The 22013-nt window shown below is 50.3% G+C and overlaps 1 protein-coding gene across 1 annotated transcript in view; it reads left to right on the forward strand.

The window, feature by feature from the left end:
• Positions 1–22013, forward strand: part of LOC140453795 (dynein axonemal heavy chain 6-like) — a 108960-nt gene that overhangs the window by 1318 nt on the left and 85629 nt on the right. The gene's annotated exons all lie outside the window — the stretch shown is intronic.

Consider the following 22013-nt stretch of genomic DNA (forward strand, 5'->3'; position numbering starts at 1 on the left):
CCACCCTGACCTTAAATTTACCTGGACTATCTCTGACACCTCCCTCCCCTTCCTGGACTTCTCCATCTCCATTAATGACGACCGACTCAACACTGACATTTTTTACAAACCCACCGACTCCCATCGCTACCTGGATTACACCTCTTGCCACCCTACCTCTTGCAAAAATGCCATCCCGTATTCCCAATTTCTCCGCCTCCGCCGTATCTGCTCCCAGGAGGACCAGTTCCACCACAGAACACACCAGATGGCCTCCTTCTTTAGAGACCGCAATTTCCCTTCCCACGTGGTTAAAGATGCCCTCCAACGCATCTCGTCCACATCCCGCACCTCTGCCCTCAGACCCCACCACTCCAACCGTAACAAGGATAGAACCCCCCTGGTGCTCACCTTCCACCCTACAAACCTTCGCATAAACCAAATCATCCGCCGATATTTCTGCCACCTCCAAAAAGACCCCACCACCAGGGATATATTTCCCTCCCCACCCCTTTCCGCCTTCCGCAAAGACCGTTCCCTCCATGACTGCCTGGTCAGGTCCCCACCCCCCTACGACCCACCCTCCCATTCTGGCACTTTCCCCCTGCCACCGCAGGAACTGTAAAACCTGCGCCCACACCTCCTCCCTCACCTCTATCCAAGGCCCTAAAGGAGCCTTCCTCATCCATCAATGTTTTACTTGCACATCCACCAATATCATTTATTGTATCTGTTGCTCCCGATGCGGTCTCCTCTACATTGGGGAGACTGGGCACCTCTGAGCAGAGCGCTTTAGGGAACATCTCCGAGACACCCGCACCAATCAACCACACCGCCCCGTGGCCCAACATTTCAACTCCCCCTCCCACTCTGCTGAGGACATGGAGGTCCTGGGCATCCTCCACCGCCGCTCCCTCACCACCAGACGTCTGGAGGAAGAACGCCTCATCTTCCGCCTCGGAACACTTCAACCCCAGGGCATCAATGTGGACTTCAACAGCTTCCTCATTTCCCCTTCCCCCACCTCATCCTAGTTTCAAACTTCCAGCTCAGCACTGTCCCCATGACCTGTCCTACCTGCCTATCTCCTTTCCCACATATCCACTCCACCCTCCTCTCTGACCTATCACCTTCAACCCCCACCCCCATTCACCTCGTGTACTCTCAGCCACCTTATCCTGACCCCCACCTCCCTCCCACTTATCGCTCCACCCCAGAGGCATCCTGCCTCATTCCGAATGAGGGGCTCCTGCCCGAAACATTGATTACCCTGCTCCTCGGATGCTGCCTGAACTGCTGTGCTTTTCCAGCACCACTCTGATCTTGACAAACAAGATATCAGCCAAATCAGCACACTGACAGCCCCTCACTGGGATTTTGTAGACAGATGGGAAAGCCTGGGAGAGGGACACTGTGTTCACAGTGAGGGTGTGGGATACTGTATTCACAGTGAGGGTGTGGGTGTGGGATACTGTGTTCACAGTGAGGGTGTGGGTGTGGGATACTGTATTCACAGTGAGGGTGTGGGTGTGGGATACTGTGTTCACAGTGAGGGTGTGGGTGTGGGATACTGTGTTCACAGTGAGGGTGTGGGTGTGGGATACTGTATTCACAGTGAGGGTGTGGGTGTGGGATACTGTATTCACAGTGAGGGTGTGGGTGTGGGATACTGTATTCACAGTGAGGGTGTGGGTGTGGGATACTGTATTCACAGTGAGGGTGTGGGTGTGGGATACTGTATTCACAGTGAGGGTGTGGATGTGGGTGTGAGATATTGTATTCACAGTGAGGGGAGGGTGTTGGATACTGTATTCACAGTGAGGGTGTGGGTGTGGGTGTGAGATATTGTATTCACAGTGAGGGTGTGGGTGTGGGATACTGTATTGACAGTGAGGGAGTGGGTGTGGGATACTGTATTCACAGTGAGAGTGTGGGTGTGAGATACTGTATTCACAGTGAGGGTGTGGGTGTGGGATACTGTATTCACAGTGAGGGTGTGTGTGTGGGATACTGTATTCACAGTGAGGGTGTGGGTGTGGGATACTGTATTCACAGTGAGAGTGTGGGTGTGAGATACTGTATTCACGGTGAGGGTGTGGGATACTGTATTCACAGTGAGGGTGTGGGTGTGGGATACTGTATTCACAGTGAGGGTGTGGGTGTGGGAAACTGTATTCACAGTGAGGGTGTGGGTGTGGGATACTGTATTCACAGTGAGGGTGTGTGTGTGGGATACTGTTTTTACAGTGTGGGTGTGGTGTGGGATACTGTATTCACAGTGAGGGAGTGGGTGTGGGATACTGTATTCACAGTGAGGGTGTGGGTGTGGGATACTGTATTCACAGTGAGAGAGTGTGTGTGTGTGAGATACTGTATTCACAGTGAGGGTGTGGGTGTGGGAAACTGTATTCACAGTGAGGGTGTGGGTGTGGGATACTGTATTCACAGTGAGGATGTGGGAAACTGTATTCACAGTGAGGGTGTGTGTGTGGGATACTGTTTTTACAGTGTGGGTGTGGTGTGGGATACTGTATTCACAGTGAGGATGTGGGAAACTGTATTCACAGTGAGGGTGTGGGTGTGGGATACTGTATTCACAGTGAGGGTGTGCGTGTGGGATACTGTATTCACAGTGAGGATGTGGGAAACTGTATTCACAATGAGGGTGTGGGTGTGGGATACTGTATTCACAGTGAGGATGTGGGATACTGTATTCACAGTGAGGGTGTGGGTGTGGGATACTGAATTCACAGCGAGGGTGTGCGTGTGGGATACTGTATTCACAGTGAGGATGTGGGATACTGTATTCAAAGTGAAGATGTGGGATACTGTATTCACAGTGAGGATGTGGGAAACTGTATTCACAGTGAGGGTGTGGGTGTGGGATACTGTATTCACAGTGAGGGTGTGGGTGGGAGATACTGTATTCACAGTGAGGGTGTGGGTGGGAGATACTGTATTCACAGTGAGGGTGTGGGTGGGAGATACTGTATTCACAGTGAGGGTGTGGGTGGGAGATACTGTATTCACAGTGAGGGTGTGGGTGTGGGATACTGTATTCACAGTGAGGGTGTGGGTGTGGGATACTGTATTCACAGTGAGGGTGTGGGTGGGAGATACTGTATTCACAGTGAGGGTGTGGGTGGGAGATACTGTATTCACAGTGAGGGTGTGGATGTGGGATACTGTATTCACAGTGAGGGTGTGGGTGGGAGATACTGTATTCACAGTGAGGGTGTGGGTGTGGGATACTGTATTCACAGTGAGGGTGTGGGTGGGAGATACTGTATTCACAGTGAGGGTGTGGGTGGGAGATATTGTATTCAGAGTGAGGGTGTGGGTGTCGGATACTGTATTTACAGTGAGGGTGTGGGATACTGTATTCACAGTGTGGGTGTGGGATACTGTATACACAGTGAGGGTGTGGGTGTAGGATATTGTATACACAGTGAGGATGTGGGTGTGGGATACTGTATTCACAGTGAGGGTGTGGGATACTGTATACACAGTGAGGTTGTGGGTGTGGGATAATGTATTCACAGTGAGGGTGTGGGATACTGTATACACAGTGAGGGTGTGGGTGTGGGATACTGTATACACAGAGAGGGTGTGGGTGTGGGATACTGTATTCACAGTGTGGGTGTGGGATACTGTATTCACAGTGAGGGTGTGGGTGTGGGATACTGTATTCACAGTGAGGGTGTGGGTGTGTGATACTGTATTCACAGTGAGGGGAGGGTGTTGGATACTGTATACACAGTGAGGGTGTGGGATACTGTATTCACAGTGAGGGTGTGGGTGTGTTATACTGTGTACACAGTGAGGGTGTGGGTGTGGGATACGGTGTACACAGAGAGGGTGTAGGTGTGAGATACTCTATTCAGAGTGAGGGTGTGGGTGTGGGATACTGTATTCACAGTGAGGGTGTGGGATACTGTATACACAGTGAGGGTGTGGGTGTGGGATACTGTATACACAGAGAGGGTGTGGGTGTGGGATACTGTATACACAGTGAGGGTGTGGTTGTGGGATACTGTATTCACAGTGTGGGTGTGGGATACTGTATTCACAGTGAGGGTGTGGGTGTGGGATACTGTATTCACAGTGAGGGTGTGGGTGTGTGATACTGTATTCACAGTGAGGGGAGGGTGTTGGATACTGTATACACAGTGAGGGTGTGGGATACTGTATTCACAGTGAGGGTGTGGGTGTGTTATACTGTGTACACAGTGAGGGTGTGGGTGTGGGATACGGTGTACACAGAGAGGGTGTGGGTGTGAGATACTCTATTCAGAGTGAGGGTGTGGGTGTGGGATACTGTATTCACAGTGAGGGTGTGGGATACTGTATTCACAGTGTGTGTGTGGGATACTGTATTCACAGTGAGGGTGTGGAATACTGTATTCACAGTGAGGGTGTGGGTGTGGGATACTGTATTCACAGTGAGGGTGTGGGTGTGGGATACTCTATTCAGAGTGAGGGTGTGGGTGTGGGATACTGTATTCAGAGTAAGGGTGTGGGTGTGGGTACTATATACACAGTGAGTGTGTGGGTGTGAGATATTGTATTCACTGTGAGGGTGTGTTGTGGGATACTGTATTCACAGTGAGGGTGTGGGTGTGGGATACTGTACACACTGTGAGGGTGTGGGTGTGAGATACTGTATTCACTGTGAGGGTGTGGGTGTGGGATACTGTATTCATAGTGAGGGTGTGTGTGTGGGATACTGTATACACAGTGAGGGTGTGGTGTTGGATACTGTATTCACTGTGAGGGTGTGGGTGTGGGATATTGTATTCACTGTGAGGGTGTGGGTGTGAGATACTGTATCATCGTGAGGGTGTGGGTGTGGGATACTGTATTCACAGTGAGGATGTGGGATACTGTATTCACAGTGAGGGTGTGGGTGTGGGATACTGTATTCACAGTGAGGGTGTGCGTGTGGGATACTGTATTCACAGTGAGGATGTGGGAAACTGTATTCACAGTGAGGGTGTGGGTGTGGGATACTGTATTCACAGTGAGGGTGTGGGTGTGGGATACTGTATTCACAGTGAGGGTGTGGGTGGGAGATACTTATTCACAGTGAGGGTGTGGGTGGGATATACTGTATTCACAGTGAGGGTGTGGGTGTGGGATACTGTATTCACAGTGAGGGTGTGGGTGGGAGATACTGTATTCACAGTGACGGTGTGGGTGTGGGATACCTTATTCACAGTGAGGGTGTGCGTGTGGGATACTGTATTCACAGTGAGGATGTGGGATACTGTATTCACAGTGAGGGTGTGGGTGTGGGATACTGTATTCATAGTGAGGGTGTGTGTGTGGGATACTGTATACACAGTGAGGGTGTGGTGTTGGATACTGTATTCACTGTGAGGGTGTGGGTGTGGGATATTGTATTCACTGTGAGGGTGTGGGTGTGAGATACTGTATCATCGTGAGGGTGTGGGTGTGGGATACTGTATTCACAGTGAGGATGTGGGATACTGTATTCACAGTGAGGGTGTGGGTGTGGGATACTGTATTCACAGTGAGGGTGTGCGTGTGGGATACTGTATTCACAGTGAGGATGTGGGAAACTGTATTCACAGTGAGGGTGTGGATGTGGGATACTGTATTCACAGTGAGGGTGTGGGTGTGGGATACTGTATTCACAGTGAGGGTGTGGGTGGGAGATACTTATTCACAGTGAGGGTGTGGGTGGGATATACTGTATTCACAGTGAGTGTGTGGGTGTGGGATACTGTATTCACAGTGAAGGTGTGGGTGGGAGATACTGTCTTCACAGTGTGGGTGTGGGTGTGGGATACTGTATTCACAGTGAGGGTGTGCGTGTGGGATACTGTATTCACAGTGAGGATGTGGGATACTGTATTCACAGTGAGGGTGTGGGTGTGGGATACTGTATTCACAGTGAGGGTGTGCGTGTGGGATACTGTATTCACAGTGAGGATGTGGGATACTGTATTCACAGTGAAGATGTGGGAAACTGTATTCACAGTGAGGGTGTGGGTGTGGGATACTGTATTCACAGTGAGGGTGTGGGTGTGGGATACTGTATTCACAGTGAGGGTGTGGGTGGGAGATACTGTATTCACAGTGAGGGTGTGGGTGGGAGATACTGTATTCACAGTGAGGGTGTGGGTGTGGGATACTGTATTCACAGTGAGGGTGTGGGTGGGAGATACTGTATTCACAGTGAGGGTGTGGGTGGGAGATACTGTATTCACAGTGAGGGTGTGGGTGTGGGATACTGTATTCACAGTGAGGGTGTGGGTGTGGGATACTGTATTCACAGTGAGGGTGTGGGTGGGAGATACTGTATTCACAGTGAGGGTGTGGGTGGAAGATACTGTATTCACAGTGAGGGTGTGGGTGTGGGATACTGTATTCACAGTGAGGGTGTGGGTGGGAGATACTGTATTCACAGTGAGGGTGTGGGTGGGAGATATTGTATTCAGATAGAGGGTGTGGGTGTCGGATACTGTATTCACAGTGAGGGTGTGGGATACTGTATTCACAGTGTGGGTGTGGGATACTGTATACACAGTGAGGGTGTGGGTGTAGGATACTGTATACACAGTGAGGATGTGGGTGTGGGATACTGTATTCAGAGTGAGGGCGTGGGATACTGTATACACAGTGAGGTTGTGGGTGTGGGATAATGTATGCACAGTGAGGGTGTGAGATACTGTATACACAGTGAGGGTGTGGGTGTGGGATACTGTATACACAGAGAGGGTGTGGGTGTGGGATACTGTATACACAGTGAGGGTGTGGGTGTGGGATACTGTATTCACAGTGTGGGTGTGGGATACTGTATTCACAGTGAGGGTGTGGGTGTGGGATACTGTATTCACAGTGTGGGTGTGGGATACTGTGTACACAGTGAGGGTGTGGGTGTGGGATACTGTATTCACAGTGAGGGTGTGGGTGTGTGATTCTGTATTCACAGTGAGGGGAGGGTGTTGGATACTGTATACACAGTGAGGGTGTGGGATACTGTATTCACAGTGAGGGTGTGGGTGTGGGATACTGTGTACACAGTGAGGGTGTGGGTGTGGGATACGGTGTACACAGAGAGGGTGTGGGTGTGAGATACTCTATTCAGAGTGAGGGTGTGGGTGTGGGATACTGTATTCACAGTGAGGGTGTGGGTGTGGGATACTGTATTCAGAGTAAGGGTGTGGGTGTGGGTACTATATACACAGTGAGGGTGTGGGTGTGAGATATTGTATTCACTGTGAGGGTGTGGGTGTGGGATACTGTACACACTGTGAGGGTGTGGGTGTGAGATACTGTATTCACTGTGAGGGTGTGGGTGTGGGATACTGTATTCATAGTGAGGGTGTGTGTGTGGGATACTGTATACACAGTGAGGGTGTGGTGTTGGATACTGTATTCACTGTGAGGGTGTGGGTGTGGGATATTGTATTCACTGTGAGGGTGTGGGTGTGATATACTGTATCATCGTGAGGGTGTGGGTGTGGGATACTGTATTCACAGTGAGGATGTGGGATACTGTATTCACAGTGAGGGTGTGGGTGTGGGATACTGTATTCACAGTGAGGGTGTGCGTGTGGGATACTGTTTTCAAAGTGAGGATGTGGGAAACTGTATTCACAGTGATGGTGTGGGTGTGGGATACTGTATTCACAGTGAGAGTGTGGGTGTGGGATACTGTATTCACAGTGAGGGTGTGGGTGGGAGATACTGTATTCACAGTGAGGGTGTGGGTGGGAGATACTGTATTCACAGTGAGGGTGTGGGTGTGGGATACTGTATTCACAGTGAGGGTGTGGGTGGGAGATACTGTATTCACAGTGAGGGTGTGGGTATGGGATACTGTATTCACAGTGAGGGTGTGCGTGTGGGATACTGTATTCACAGTGAGGATGTGGGATACTGTGTTCACAGTGAGGGTGTGGGTGTGGGATACTGTATTCACAGTGAGGGTGTGCGTGTGGGATACTGTATTCACAGTGAGGATGTGGGATACTGTATTCACAGTGAAGATGTGGGAAACTGTATTCACAGTGAGGGTGTGGGTGTGGGATACTGTATTCACAGTGAGGATGTGGGATACTGTATTCACAGTGAGGGTGTGGGTGTGGGATACTGAATTCACAGTGAGGGTGTGCGTGTGGGATACTGTATTCACAGTGAGGGTATGGGGGTGGGATACTGTATTCAAAGTGAGGGTGTGGGTGTGGGATACTGTATTCACAGTGAGGGTGTGGGTGTGGGATACTGTATTCACAGTGAGGGTGTGGGTGGGAGATACTGTATTCACAGTGAGGGTATGGGTGGGAGATACTGTACTCACAGTGAGGGTGTGGGTGTGGGATACTGTATTCACAGTGAGGGTGTGGGTGGGAGATACTGTATTCACAGTGAGGGTGTGGGTGGGAGATACTGTATTCACAGTGAGGGTGTGGGTGTGGGATACTGTATTCACAGTGAGGGTGTGGGTGTGGGATATTGTATTCACAGTGAGGGTGTGGGTGGGAGATACTGTATTCACAGTGAGGGTGTGGGTGGGAGATACTGTATTCACAGTGAGGGTGTGGGTGTGGGATACTGTATTCACAGTGAGGGTGTGGGTGGGAGATACTGTATTCACAGTGAGGGTGTGGGTGTCGGATACTGTATTCACAGTGAGGATGTGGGTGTGGGATACTGTATTCACAGTGAGGGTGTGGGATACTGTATACACAGTGAGGTTGTGGGTGTGGGATAATGTATTCACAGTGAGGGTGTGGGTGTGGGATACTGTATACACAGAGAGGGTGTGGGTGTGGGATACTGTATACACAGTGAGGGTGTGGGTGTGGGATACTGTATTCACAGTGTGGGTGTGGGATACTGTATTCACAGTGAGGGTGTGGGTGTGGGATACTGTATTCACAGTGAGGGTGTGGGTGTGGGATACTGTATTCACAGTGTGGGTGTGGGATACTGTTTTCACAGTGAGGGTGTGGGTGTGGGATAATGTATTCACTGTGAGGGTGTGGGTGTGTGATACTGTATTCACAGTGAGGGGAGGGTGTTGGATACTGTAAACACAGTGAGGGTGTGGGATACTGTATTCACAGTGAGGGTGTGGGTGTGGGATACTGTGTACACAGTGAGGGTGTGGGTGTGGGATACGGTGTACACAGAGAGGGTGTGGGTGTGAGATACTCTATTCAGAGTGAGGGTGTGTGTGTGGGTACTATATACACAGTGAGTGTGTGGGTGTGAGATATTGTATTCACTGTGAGGGTGTGTTGTGGAATACTGTATTCACAGTGAGGGTGTGGGTGTGGGATACAGTATTCACAGTGAGTGTGTGGGTGTGGGATACTGTATTCACAGTGAGGGTGTGGGATACTGTATTCACAGTGTGGGTGTGGGATACTGTATTCACAGTGAGGGTGTGGGATACTGTATTCACAGTGAGGGTGTGGGTGTGGGATACTGTATTCACAGTGAGGGTGTGGGTGTGAGATACTCTATTCAGAGTGAGGGTGTGGGTGTGGGATACTGTATTCACAGTGAGGGTGTGGGTGTAGGATACTGTATTCAGAGTAAGGGTGTGTGTGTGGGTACTATATACACAGTGAGTGTGTGGGTGTGAGATATTGTATTCACTGTGAGGGTGTGTTGTGGGATACTGTAATCACAGTGAGGGTGTGGGTGTGGGATACTGTACACACTGTGAGGGTGTGGGTGTGAGATACTGTATTCACTGTGAGGGTGTGGGTGTGAGATACTGTATTCACTGTGAGGGTGTGGGTGTGGGATACTGTATTCATAGTGAGGGTGTGTGTTTGGGATACTGTATACACAGTGAGGGTGTGGTGTTGGATACTGTATTCACTGTGAGGGTGTGGGTGTGGGATATTGTATTCACTGTGAGGGTGTGGGTGTCAGATACTGTATCATCGTGAGGGTGTGGGTGTGGGATACTGTATTCACAGTGAGGATGTGGGATACTGTATTCACAGTGAGGGAGTGGGTGTGGGATACTGTATTCTCAGTGAGGGTGTGCGTGTGGGATACTGTATTCACAGTGAGGATGTGGGATTCTGTATTCACAGTGAGGATGTGGGAAACTGTATTCACAGTTAGGGTGTGGGTGTGGGATACTGTATTCACAGTGAGGGTGTGGGTGTGGGATACTGTATTCACAGTGAGGGTGTGGGTGTGGGATACTGTATTTACAGTGAGGGTGTGTGTGTGTGGGATACTGTATTCACAATGAGGGTGTGGGATACTGTCTTCACAGCGAGGGTGTGGGTGTGGGATACAGTATTCATAGTGAGTGTGTGGGTGTGGGACACTGTATTCACAGTGAGGGTGTGGGTGTGGGATACTGTATTCACAGTGAGAGTGTGATTATGGGATACTGTACAGACAGTGAGGGTGTGGGATACAGTATTCACAGTGAGTGTGTGGGGGTGGAATACTGTATTCACAGTGAGGGTGTGGGTGTGGGATACAGTATTCACAGTGAGTGTGTGGGTGTGGGATACTGTATTCACAGTGAGGGTGTGGGTGTGGGATACAGTATTCACAGTGAGGGTGTGGGTGTGGGATACTGTATTCACAGTGAGGGTGTGGGTGTGGGATACTGTATTCACAGTGAGAGTGTGGGTATGGGATATAGTATTCACAGTGAGGGTGTGGGTGTGGGATATAGTATTCACAGTGAGGGTGTGGGTGTGGGATAGTGTATTCACAGTGAGGGTGTGGGTGTGGGATATAGTATTCACAGTGAGGGTGTGGGTGTGGGATATAGTATTCACAGTGAGGGTGTGGGTGTGGGATATAGTATTCACAGTGAGGGTGTGGGTGTGGGATATAGTATTCACAGTGAGGGTGTGGGTGTGGGATACTGTATTCACAGTGAGGGTGTGGGTGTGGGATATAGTATTCACAGTGAGGGTGTGGGATACTGTATTCACAGTGAGGGTGTGGGTGTGGGATACTGTATTCACAGTGAGGGTGTGGGTGTGGGATACTGTATTCACAGTGAGGGTGTGGAATACTGTATTCACAGCGAGGGTGTGGGTGTGAGATACTGTATTCACAGTGAGGGTGTGGGTGTGGAATACTGTATTCACAGTGAGGGTGTGGGTGTGAGATACTGTATTCACAGTGAGGGTGTGGGTGTGGGATACTGTATTCACAGTGAGGGTGTGGGTGTGGAATACTGTATTCACAGTGAGGGTGTTGGTGTGAGATACTGTATACACAGTGTGGGTGTGGGTGTGGGGCACTGTATTCACAGTCAGTTTGTGGGTGTGGGATACTGTATTCACAGTGAGGGCGTGGGGGTGGGATACTGTATTCACAGTGAGGGTGTGGGTGTGGGAAACTGTATTCACAGTCAGTTTGTGGGTGTGGGATACTGTATTCACAGTGAGGGCGTGGGGGTGGGATACTGTATTCACAGTGAGGGTGTGGGTGTGGGAAACTGTATTCACAGTGAGGGTGTGGGATACTGTATTCACAGTGAGGGTGTGGGTGTGGGGTACTATATTCACAGTAAGGGTGTGGGTGTGGGATACTGTATTCACAGTGAGGGTGTGGGTGTGGGATACTGTATTCACAGTGAGGGTGTGGGTGTGGGATACTGTATTCACAGTGAGGGTGTGGGTGTGGGATACTGTATTCACAGTGAGGGTGTGGGTGAGGGATGGTCTGTTCACAGTGAGGGTGTGGGTGTGAGATACTGTATTCACAGTGAGGGTGTGGGAGGGGGATACTGTATTCAGAGTGAGGGTGTGCGTGTGGGATACTGTATTCAGAGTGAGGGTGTGGGTGTGGGATACTGTATTCAGAGTGAGGGTGTGGGTGTGGGATACTGTATTCACAGTGAGGGTGTGGGTGTGGGATAATGTATTCAGAGTGAAGGTGTGGGTGTGGGATACTGTTTTCAGAGTGAGGGTGTGGGTGTGGGATACTGTATTCACAGTGAGGGTGTGGGTGTGGGATGCTGTATTCACAGCGAGGGTGTGGGTGTGGTATACAGTATTCACAGTGAGTGTTTGGGTGTGGGATACTGTATTCACAGTGAGGGTGTGGGTGTGGGATACAGTATTCACAGTGAGTGTGTGGGTGTGGGATACTGTATTCACAGTGAGGGTGTGGGTGTGGGATACTGTATTCACAGTGAGGGTGTGGGATACTGTATTCACAGTGAGGGTGTGGGTGTGGGATACTGTATTCACAGTGTGGGTGTGGGTGTGAGATACTGTATTCACAGTGAGGGTGTGGGTGTGGGATACTGTATTCACAGTGAGTGGGTGTGGGATACTGTATTCACAGTGAGGGTGTGGGTGTGAGATACTGTATTCACAGTGAGGGTGTGGGATACTGTATTCACAGTGAGGGTGTGGGTGTGGGATACCTTATTCACAGTGAGGGTGTGGGTGTGGGATACTGTATTCACAGTGAGGGTGTGGGATACTGTATTCAATGTGAGGGTGTGGGATACTGTATTCACAGTGAGGGTGTGGGTGTGGGATACTGTATTCACAGTCAGTTTGTGGGTGTGGGATACTGTATTCACAGTCAGTTTGTGGGTGTGGGATACTGTATTCACAGTGAGGATGTGGGTGTGGGATACTGTATACACAGTGAGGGTGTGGGATACTGTATTCACAGTGGGGGTGTGGGTGTGGGATTCTGTATTCACAGTGAGGGTGAGGGTGTGGGATACTGTATTCACAGTGAGTGTGTGGGTGTGGGATACTGTATTCACAGTGAGCGTGTGGGTGTGGGATACTGTATTCACAGTGAGGGTGTGGGTGTGGGATACTGTATTCACAGCGAGGGTGTGGGTGTGGGGCACTGTATTCACAGTCAGTTTGTGGGTGTGGGATACTGTATTCACAGTGAGGGTGTGATTATGGGATACTGTATACACAGTGAGGGTGTGGGTGTGGGATACTGTATTCACAGTGAGGGTGTGGGTGTGGGATACTGTATTCACAGTGAGTGTGTGGGTGTGGGATACTGTATTCACAGTGAGGGTGTGGGTGTGGGATACTGTATTCACAGTGAGGGTGTGGGATACTGTATTCACAGCGAGGGTGTGGGTGTGGGATACAGTATTCACAGTGAGCGTGTGGGCGTGGGATACTGTATTCACAGTGAGGGTGTGGGTGTGGGATACAGTATTCACAGTGAGTGTGTGGGTGTGGGATACTGTATTCACAGCGAGGGTGTGGGTGTGGGATACTGTATTCACAGTGAGGGTGTGATTATGGGATACTGTATTCACAGTGAGGGTGTGGGATACTGTATTCACAGTGAGGGTGTGGGATACTGTATTCACAGTGAGTGTGTGGGTGTGGGATACTGTATTCACAGTGAGGGTGTGGGTGTGGGATACTGTATTCACAGTGAGGGTGTGGAATACTGTATTCACAGCGAGGGTGTGGGTGTGGGATATAGTATTCAAAGTGAGTGTGTGGGTGTGGGATACTGTATTCACAGTGAGGGTGTGGGTGTGGGATACAGTATTCACAGTGAGGGTGTGGGTGTGGGATACTGTGTACACCGTGAGGGTGTTGGTGTGGGATACTGTATTCACAGTGAGGGTGTGGGTGTGGGATACTGTATTTACAGTGAGGGTGTGGGATACTGTATTCACAGTGAGGGTGTGGGTGTGAGATACTGTATTCACAGTGAGGGTGTGGGTGTGAGATACTGTATTCACAGTGAGTGTGTGGGTGTGAGATACTGCATTCAGAGTGTATGTGTGGGTGTGGGATACTGTATTCACCGTGAGAGTGTGGGTGTGGTATACTGTATTCACAGTGAGGGTGTGGGTGTGGGATACTGTATTCACAGTGAGGGTGTGGGTGTCGGACACTGTATTCACAGTGAGGGTGTGGGTGTGAGGTACTGTATTCACAGTGACGGTGTGGGTGTGGGATACTGTATTCACAGTGAGGGTGTGGGTGAGGGATGGTCTGTTCACAGTGAGAGTGTGGGTGTGGGATACTGTATTCACAGTGAGGATGTGGGATACTGTATTTACAGTGAGGGTGTGGGTGTGGGTTACTGTATTCACAGTGAGGGTGTGGGTGAGGGATGGTCTGTTCACAGTGAGAGTGTGGGTGTGAGATACTGTATTCACAGTGAGGGTGTGGGTGTGAGATACTGTATTCACAGTGAGGGTGTGGGTGTGGGATACTGTAATCACGGTGAGGGTGTGGGTGTGGGATACTGTATTCACAGTGAGGGTGTGGGTGTGAGATACTGTATTCACAGTGACGGTGTGGGTGTGAGATACTGTATTCACAGTGAAGGTGTGTGTTTGGGATACTGTATTCACAGTGAGGGTGTGGGTGTGGGATACTGTATTCACAGTGAGGGTGTGGGTGTGGGATACTGTATTCACAGTGAGGGTGTGGGTGTGAGATACTGTATTCACAGTGAAGGTGTGTGTTTGGGATACTGTATTCACAGTGAGGATGTGATTAGATTAGATTAGATTAGATTAGATTACCTACAGTGTGGAAACAGGCCCTTCGGACCAACAAGTCCACACCGCCCCGCTGAAGCGTAACCCACCCATACCCCTACATCTACATCTACCCCTTACCTAACACTACGGGCAATTTAGCATGGCCAATTCACCTGACCTGCACATCTTTGTGACTGTGGGAGGAAACCGGAGCATCCGGGGGAAACTCACACAGACACGGGGAGAATGTGCAAACTCCACACAGTCAGTCGCCTGAGGCGGGAATTGAACCCGGGTCTCCTGCGCTGTGAAGCAGCAGTGCTAACCACTGTGCCACCGTGCCACCCACTTTGGTCAAGGGGGAGAGGGATAGTGGGATAGTGTATGCACAGTGAGGGTGTGGGATACTGTAGTCACAGTGAGGGGAGGGTGTTGGATACTGTATTCACAGTGAGGGGAGGGTGTTGGATACTGTATTCACAGTGAGGGGAGGGTGTTGGATACTGTATTCACAGTGAGGGTGTGGGTGTTGGATACTGTATTCACAGTGAGGGTGTGGGTGTGGGATACTGTATTCACAGTGAGGGGAGGGTGTTGGATACTGTATTCACAGTGAGGGGAGGGTGTTGGATACTGTATTCACAGTGAGGGGAGGGTGTTGGATACTGTATTCACAGTGAGGGGAGGGTGTTGGATACTGTATTCACAGTGAGGGGAGGGTGTTGGATACTGTATTCACAGTGAGGGGAGGGTGTTGGATACTGTATTCACAGTGAGGGGAGGGTGTTGGATACTGTATTCACAGTGAGGGGAGGGTGTGGGATACTGTATTCACAGTGAGGGTGTGGGTGTGGGATACTGTATTCACAGTGAGGGTGTGGGTGTGGGATACTGTATTCACAGTGGGGGTGTGGGTGTGGGATACTGTATTCACAGTGAGGGTGTGGGTGTGGGATACTGTAGTCACAGTGAGGGGAGGGTGTTGGATACTGTATTCACAGTGAGGGTGTGGGTGTGGGATACTGTATTCACAGTGAGGGTGTGGGTGTGGGATACTGTATTCACAGTGAGGGTGTGGGTGTGGGATACTGTATTCACAGTGAGGGTGTGGGTGTGGGATACTGTATTCACAGTGTGGGTGTGGGTGTGAGATACTGTATTCACAGTGAGGGTGTGGGTGTGGGATACTGTATTCACAGTGAGTGGGTGTGGGATACTGTATTCACAGTGAGGGTGTGGGTGTGAGATACTGTATTCACAGTGAGGGTGTGGGATACTGTATTCACAGTGAGGGTGTGGGTGTGGGATACCTTATTCACAGTGAGGGTGTGGGTGTGGGATACTGTATTCACAGTGAGGGTGTGGGATACTGTATTCAATGTGAGGGTGTGGGATACTGTATTCACAGTGAGGGTGTGGGTGTGGGATACTGTATTCACAGTCAGTTTGTGGGTGTGGGATACTGTATTCACAGTCAGTTTGTGGGTGTGGGATACCGTATTCACAGTGAGGATGTGGGTGTGGGATACTGTATACACAGTGAGGGTGTGGGATACTGTATTCACAGTGGGGGTGTGGGTGTGGGATTCTGTATTCACAGTGAGGGTGTGGGTGTGGGATACTGTATTCACAGTGAGTGTGTGGGTGTGGGATACTGTATTCACAGTGAGGGTGTGGGTGTGGGATACTGTATTCACAGTGAGCGTGTGGGTGTGGGATACTGTATTCACAGTGAGGGTGTGGGTGTGGGATACTGTATTCACAGCGAGGGTGTAGGTGTGGGGCACTGTATTCACAGTCAGTTTGTGGGTGTGGGATACTGTATTCACAGTGAGGGTGTGATTATGGGATACTGTATACACAGTGAGGGTGTGGGTGTGGGATACTGTATTCACAGTGAGGGTGTGGGTGTGGGATACTGTATTCACAGTGAGTGTGTGGGTGTGGGATACTGTATTCACAGTGAGGGTGTGGGTGTGGGATACTGTATTCACAGTGAGGGTGTGGGATACTGTATTCACAGCGAGGGTGTGGGTGTGGGATACAGTATTCACAGTGAGCGTGTGGGCGTAGCATACTGTATTCACAGTGAGGGTGTGGGTGTGGGATACAGTATTCACAGTGAGTGTGTGGGTGTGGGATACTGTATTCACAGCGAGGGTGTGGGTGTGGGATACTGTATTCACAGTGAGGGTGTGATTATGGGATACTGTATTCACAGTGAGGGTGTGGGATACTGTATTCACAGTGAGGGTGTGGGATACTGTATTCACAGTGAGTGTGTGGGTGTGGGATACTGTATTCACAGTGAGGGTGTGGGTGTGGGATACTGTATTCACAGTGAGGGTGTGGAATACTGTATTCACAGCGAGGGTGTGGGTGTGGGATATAGTATTCAAAGTGAGTGTGTGGGTGTGGGATACTGTATTCACAGTGAGGGTGTGGGTGTGGGATACAGTATTCACAGTGAGGGTGTGGGTGTGGGATACTGTGTACACCGTGAGGGTGTTGGTGTGGGATACTGTATTCACAGTGAGGGTGTGGGTGTGGGATACTGTATTTACAGTGAGGGTGTGGGATACTGTATTCACAGTGAGGGTGTGGGTGTGAGATACTGTATTCACAGTGAGGGTGTGGGTGTGAGATACTGTATTCACAGTGAGTGTGTGGGTGTGAGATACTGCATTCAGAGTGTATGTGTGGGTGTGGGATACTGTATTCACCGTGAGAGTGTGGGTGTGGTATACTGTATTCACAGTGAGGGTGTGGGTGTGGGATACTGTATTCACAGTGAGGGTGTGGGTGTCGGACACTGTATTCACAGTGAGGGTGTGGGTGTGAGGTACTGTATTCACAGTGACGGTGTGGGTGTGGGATACTGTATTCACAGTGAGGGTGTGGGTGAGGGATGGTCTGTTCACAGTGAGAGTGTGGGTGTGGGATACTGTATTCACAGTGAGGATGTGGGATACTGTATTTACAGTGAGGGTGTGGGTGTGGGTTACTGTATTCACAGTGAGGGTGTGGGTGAGGGATGGTCTGTTCACAGTGAGAGTGTGGGTGTGAGATACTGTATTCACAGTGAGGGTGTGGGTGTGAGATACTGTATTCACAGTGAGGGTGTGGGTGTGGGATACTGTAATCACGGTGAGGGTGTGGGTGTGGGATACTGTATTCACAGTGAGGGTGTGGGTGTGAGATACTGTATTCACAGTGACGGTGTGGGTGTGAGATACTGTATTCACAGTGAAGGTGTGTGTTTGGGATACTGTATTCACAGTGAGGGTGTGGGTGTGGGATACTGTATTCACAGTGAGGGTGTGGGTGTGGGATACTGTATTCACAGTGAGGGTGTGGGTGTGGGATACTGTATTCACAGTGAGGATGTGATTAGATTAGATTAGATTAGATTACCTACAGTGTGGAAACAGGCCCTTCGGACCAACAAGTCCACACCGCCCCGCTGAAGCGTAACCCACCCATACCCCTACATCTACATCTACCCCTTACCTAACACTACGGGCAATTTAGCATGGCCAATTCACCTGACCTGCACATCTTTGTGACTGTGGGAGGAAACCGGAGCATCCGGGGGAAACTCACACAGACACGGGGAGAATGTGCAAACTCCACACAGTCAGTCGCCTGAGGCGGGAATTGAACCCGGGTCTCCTGCGCTGTGAAGCAGCAGTGCTAACCACTGTGCCACCGTGCCACCCACTTTGGTCAAGGGGGAGAGGGATAGTGGGATAGTGTATGCACAGTGAGGGTGTGGGATACTGTAGTCACAGTGAGGGGAGGGTGTTGGATACTGTATTCACAGTGAGGGGAGGGTGTTGGATACTGTATTCACAGTGAGGGGAGGGTGTTGGATACTGTATTCACAGTGAGGGTGTGGGTGTGGGATACTGTATTCACAGTGAGGGGAGGGTGTTGGATACTGTATTCACAGTGAGGGGAGGGTGTTGGATACTGTATTCACAGTGAGGGGAGGGTGTTGGATACTGTATTCACAGTGAGGGGAGGGTGTTGGATACTGTATTCACAGTGAGGGGAGGGTGTTGGATACTGTATTCACAGTGAGGGTGTGGGTGTGAGATACTGTATTCACAGTGAGGGGAGGGTGTTGGATACTGTATTCACAGTGAGGGGAGGGTGTTGGATACTGTATTCACAGTGAGGGGAGGGTGTTGGATACTGTATTCACAGTGAGGGGAGGGTGTTGGATACTGTATTCACAGTGAGGGTGTGGGTGTGAGATACTGTATTCACAGTGAGGGTGTGGGTGTGGGATACTGTATTCACAGCGAGGGTGTGGGTGTGGGATACTGTATTCACAGTGAGGGTGTGATTATGGGATACTGTATTCACAGTGAGGGTGTGGGATACTGTATTCACAGTGAGGGTGTGGGATACTGTATTCACAGTGAGTGTGTGGGTGTGGGATACTGTATTCACAGTGAGGGTGTGGGTGTGGGATACTGTATTCACAGTGAGGGTGTGGAATACTGTTTTCACAGCGAGGGTGTGGGTGTGGGATATAGTATTCAAAGTGAGTGTGTGGGTGTGGGATACTGTATTCACAGTGAGGGTGTGGGTGTGGGATACTGTATTCACAGTGAGGGTGTGGGTGTCGGACACTGTATTCACAGTGAGGGTGTGGGTGTGAGGTACTGTATTCACAGTGACGGTGTGGGTGTGGGATACTGTATTCACAGTGAGGGTGTGGGTGAGGGATGGTCTGTTCACAGTGAGAGTGTGGGTGTGGGATACTGTATTCACAGTGAGGATGTGGGATACTGTATTTACAGTGAGGGTGTGGGTGTGGGTTACTGTATTCACAGTGAGGGTGTGGGTGAGGGATGGTCTGTTCACAGTGAGAGTGTGGGTGTGAGATACTGTATTCACAGTGAGGGTGTGGGTGTGAGATACTGTATTCACAGTGAGGGTGTGGGTGTGGGATACTGTAATCACGGTGAGGGTGTGGGTGTGGGATACTGTATTCACAGTGAGGGTGTGGGTGTGAGATACTGTATTCACAGTGACGGTGTGGGTGTGAGATACTGTATTCACAGTGAAGGTGTGTGTTTGGGATACTGTATTCACAGTGAGGGTGTGGGTGTGGGATACTGTATTCACAGTGAGGGTGTGGGTGTGGGATACTGTATTCACAGTGAGGGTGTGGGTGTGAGATACTGTATTCACAGTGAAGGTGTGTGTTTGGGATACTGTATTCACAGTGAGGATGTGATTAGATTAGATTAGATTAGATTAGATTACCTACAGTGTGGAAACAGGCCCTTCGGACCAACAAGTCCACACCGCCCCGCTGAAGCGTAACCCACCCATACCCCTACATCTACATCTACCCCTTACCTAACACTACGGGCAATTTAGCATGGCCAATTCACCTGACCTGCACATCTTTGTGACTGTGGGAGGAAACCGGAGCATCCGGGGGAAACTCACACAGACACGGGGAGAATGTGCAAACTCCACACAGTCAGTCGCCTGAGGCGGGAATTGAACCCGGGTCTCCTGCGCTGTGAAGCAGCAGTGCTAACCACTGTGCCACCGTGCCACCCACTTTGGTCAAGGGGGAGAGGGATAGTGGGATAGTGTATGCACAGTGAGGGTGTGGGATACTGTAGTCACAGTGAGGGGAGGGTGTTGGATACTGTATTCACAGTGAGGGGAGGGTGTTGGATACTGTATTCACAGTGAGGGGAGGGTGTTGGATACTGTATTCACAGTGAGGGTGTGGGTGTTGGATACTGTATTCACAGTGAGGGTGTGGGTGTGGGATACTGTATTCACAGTGAGGGGAGGGTGTTGGATACTGTATTCACAGTGAGGGGAGGGTGTTGGATACTGTATTCACAGTGAGGGGAGGGTGTTGGACACTGTATTCACAGTGAGGGGAGGGTGTTGGATACTGTATTCACAGTGAGGGGAGGGTGTTGGATACTGTATTCACAGTGAGGGGAGGGTGTTGGATACTGTATTCACAGTGAGGGGAGGGTGTTGGATACTGTATTCACAGTGAGGGGAGGGTGTGGGATACTGTATTCACAGTGAGGGTGTGGGTGTGGGATACTGTATTCACAGTGAGGGTGTGGGTGTGGGATACTGTATTCACAGTGGGGGTGTGGGTGTGGGATACTGTATTCACAGTGAGGGTGTGGGTGTGGGATACTGTAGTCACAGTGAGGGGAGGGTGTTGGATACTGTATTCACAGTGAGGGTGTGGGTGTGGGATACTGTATTCACAGTGAGGGTGTGGGTGTGGGATACTGTATTCACAGTGAGGGTGTGGGTGTGGGATACTGTATTCACAGTGAGGGTGTGGGTGTGGGATACTGTATTCACAGTGTGGGTGTGGGTGTGAGATACTGTATTCACAGTGAGGGTGTGGGTGTGGGATACTGTATTCACAGTGAGTGGGTGTGGGATACTGTATTCACAGTGAGGGTGTGGGTGTGAGATACTGTATTCACAGTGAGGGTGTGGGATACTGTATTCACAGTGAGGGTGTGGGTGTGGGATACCTTATTCACAGTGAGGGTGTGGGTGTGGGATACTGTATTCACAGTGAGGGTGTGGGATACTGTATTCAATGTGAGGGTGTGGGATACTGTATTCACAGTGAGGGTGTGGGTGTGGGATACTGTATTCACAGTCAGTTTGTGGGTGTGGGATACTGTATTCACAGTCAGTTTGTGGGTGTGGGATACTGTATTCACAGTGAGGATGTGGGTGTGGGATACTGTATACACAGTGAGGGTGTGGGATACTGTATTCACAGTGGGGGTGTGGGTGTGGGATTCTGTATTCACAGTGAGGGTGTGGGTGTGGGATACTGTATTCACAGTGAGTGTGTGGGTGTGGGATACTGTATTCACAGTGAGGGTGTGGGTGTGGGATACTGTATTCACAGTGAGCGTGTGGGTGTGGGATACTGTATTCACAGTGAGGGTGTGGGTGTGGGATACTGTATTCACAGCGAGGGTGTGGGTGTGGGGCACTGTATTCACAGTCAGTTTGTGGGTGTGGGATACTGTATTCACAGTGAGGGTGTGATTATGGGATACTGTATACACAGTGAGGGTGTGGGTGTGGGATACTGTATTCACAGTGAGGGTGTGGGTGTGGGATACTGTATTCACAGTGAGTGTGTGGGTGTGGGATACTGTATTCACAGTGAGGGTGTGGGTGTGGGATACTGTATTCACAGTGAGGGTGTGGGATACTGTATTCACAGCGAGGGTGTGGGTGTGGGATACAGTATTCACAGTGAGCGTGTGGGCGTAGGATACTGTATTCACAGTGAGGGTGTGGGTGTGGGATACAGTATTCACAGTGAGTGTGTGGGTGTGGGATACTGTATTCACAGCGAGGGTGTGGGTGTGGGATACTGTATTCACAGTGAGGGTGTGATTATGGGATACTGTATTCACAGTGAGGGTGTGGGATACTGTATTCACAGTGAGGGTGTGGGATACTGTATTCACAGTGAGTGTGTGGGTGTGGGATACTGTATTCACAGTGAGGGTGTGGGTGTGGGATA

This window comes from Chiloscyllium punctatum, chromosome 3, assembly GCF_047496795.1.
Source record: "Chiloscyllium punctatum isolate Juve2018m chromosome 3, sChiPun1.3, whole genome shotgun sequence".
Classification (NCBI taxonomy): Eukaryota; Metazoa; Chordata; class Chondrichthyes; order Orectolobiformes; family Hemiscylliidae; genus Chiloscyllium; species Chiloscyllium punctatum.